The sequence below is a fragment of the Pinus tabuliformis genome, chromosome 8 (assembly GCF_031772625.1).
Source record: "Pinus tabuliformis cultivar Carrire ecotype Pingquan chromosome 8, CPIR1, whole genome shotgun sequence".
Lineage (NCBI taxonomy): Eukaryota > Viridiplantae > Streptophyta > Pinopsida > Pinales > Pinaceae > Pinus > Pinus tabuliformis.
The window spans coordinates 1,396,948,960-1,396,951,797 of NC_142294.1; the positions used below are offsets into that span (position 1 = coordinate 1,396,948,960).

General features: G+C 29.2%; 1 pseudogene; it reads left to right on the forward strand.

Annotated features, from left to right (window-relative positions):
• The first annotated feature begins 1,899 nt into the window (after positions 1–1,899).
• Positions 1,900–2,500, forward strand: LOC149240772 (bax inhibitor 1 pseudogene; annotated as a pseudogene).
• The last annotated feature ends 338 nt before the right edge of the window (positions 2,501–2,838 follow it).

The following is a 2,838-nucleotide window of genomic DNA, read 5'->3' on the forward strand; positions in this document are numbered from 1 at the left end:
ATAGTTGTTCTAATTAAGTATTATATTTACCTTTTTTATATATTTCATATTAAATTAAAAATAAAATAGTTATAATTATCCTATTGATATGAAAGGTATTTTCTAAGAATTATATTTACAAAGACACATATATTATCCATTGGTATGTGTCTATTCTAGCAATTGCACAAGAAGTTGCAAAGGAAACCTTGTAAGGCAATAACATATAGCAATAATTAATGATTATCATATAGCACTAATTAAAGATTCTTTGACAACTGTTGAAAGAAAAAAATATCAACAAAAGGCAAGGACATGTGACAATGAAATCTTACTACAATACTACTTCCTTGAGCCATGCAAATGTGTTGAAGTTAAATACCTTGTCTCATTATGCCAACGTGAATTCCTTGTAAATAAAGAAATAGATCGTAATTTTCTACCTTCAAAATGAGAGGTAGTTTTAGTACAATTTCTCCATATTTCTTCTTGATCCTCCTTTGGGAAGAACTTCTCTAAATTCCACTATGCGCCATTCTTCATAGTCATTGTTAGAGGATGGAATAATGGTCTGCCCTTAGATTAAACCGTTAATAAAACATTTAATCATTATCAAACATAAACATGAAAACATTAAGAAAAATAATTGTTAACTATTGTTCTTGTTTCATGATAATTGATTGCGTGGATCTATTGAAAGCATAGTTACCAAGTTCGGCCGTATTGGCCAAAAAAGTTCAGAAATTCGCTGATACGATTCGATTCGCCACTTAATACGTTAAATTCGATACGGCACGGTATTTGTGGTTAACGAAATCAATAAAATTAATTTCCCCACTGCAGGTTGCGATTCTGAACAGCTGAGCAGCGGGAGTACAATGCTCCGCTATTTCCTCGGGTTAATAAGCAAGTAGACGCATTGGTTTTCAGTACCCCTTGCCATTTTGAACAGCTTAGCAGAGCGTACTCTCTGTTCCTCCGGAGCAATTTAAGCAGCCATCGTAAAAATATATAGAAACATCCAACCAACCATCGTAATACATATAGAAACATCCAACCAACCATCTTAATATATATAGAAACATCTGTCCCATGGGCCATTTATACATATATAGAAACATCTATTTTACTCGAGCATTTACAAATTTTACTAATAATTTATATATTAAAAAATGTTATGGAAATTTTATATCTAAAATTTTCAATTATAAAATAGTAAATTCTTTATTAAAAAGGTGGCTTTTTATTAAAAAATTATAAAAATAAATAAATTTTGTAAAAATTTTAAAATATAGTTTTAAATAACAGTCATTATCTAAATTGGTTAAATTGGTTTTAGTAATAGTTGATTTGAAATTCAATTAAAATATTTTTTTTTTGTGATTCAACATAAAGATTAATTTACCCTGTTATTATTGAATAAATTTGGATTATAATGAGAATTAGTACTTGATTTTAGTTTGTGGAGATTATTTAAATATTCAATATTTCATTTTGAATATCAATTTTGAGTTTTTGTTATTTATATTAATATATTTTATTTAAATGTTTTCTCAATTCGGAATACAAATAATAGATTATTAAATAGATAAAAATATAAATACATAGAAAAGATTGATATTGGAAATAAGGAAATAATGGTATTATCATAGGAAAGATTCATTTTTATTTTATAAAGTTTTCAAAAAAATAATAAGATGTATATTTTCGAATTTTTTCCGTATTGAATTTTATACAGTCGAATTTTTTCCGTATCGAATCGAATTCGTATTCGTATTCGAATTCGAATTTGGTAACTATGATTGAAAGGTTGTATCCGCTCATAACACCAAGAATCATCTTCAATTCTTCTCTTGCTCTTTCATTAGATTTGTGAGTTCTATGTGTTTGATTTTTTCCTATTGTATTCCAAGCATTTAAATGGATTCATACCATTCTTATTATTGCAGAGGATTTCTTAACCAAGGTTTCAGTCATTCTTCGTGGGATTACAATGTTGTGAAGAACATGAAAAAGATTATCCTTATAGTGCAGAGCCATCTAAAAAGGGTTTATTTGTAACTTAGTTTTTCCCTTGTAGCATCCGTTATCGAGGTTTATTTACATCTTCTGTTGAATATTGGCAGGCAGGCTCCTCATGGAGCTTGCATCGGTTTTGTAATCTTGCTCTTATCCATTCCTAATTACTCGAGCAATGAGGCAAGTTCTTTAATTCTTTGATTATGTAGGCCACTTTGTTGACTTTTTTATGCAAATATTCTCCAATCATGAATGATAGGGGTTTCTTCTAAATGAATGGGATGGATTTGGTTGAGATAGTTTATATCATTTCAAAAACAATTACACTATAATGGTGACTGCGTTTGTCGAGACCTCTTTGGCCTTTGCTTTCCTTTCCACAGCTGAAATCACAACGAGTTGAGAGTACCTATTTCTAGGAGGATTATTCAGCTCGATTATTAGTATATTGATGTGGATGAAACTCACATCTTCGATCTTTGTTGGTGTTTGGGCAATTTAAGCAATTGAGAAAAATTTAAAGTTATTTGCATCTCCTATAACATACATTAATAAAAATGAAATGATATTAGTGTCCAAGCATATATAGAAATGTAGAAGGAATTTTTAAACGTAGTCTAAGCCTAAAATACTGAATCGCTAGGAAAATTAGGAATATTTTTGTCTCGTCTCAGCAGTGCCAACCTCTTTGACCAATGCAGGCTCTTGTTCGGTTTTACCTAAAATGAAGAAAAAATAAACAAAATGAGTACTGAATAATAATTATTTACAATACGATTTGTATTATCCAAATTTTCTTAAAAAAAAATAAAAAATGGAGTATTTGTGTTACCATGGTGT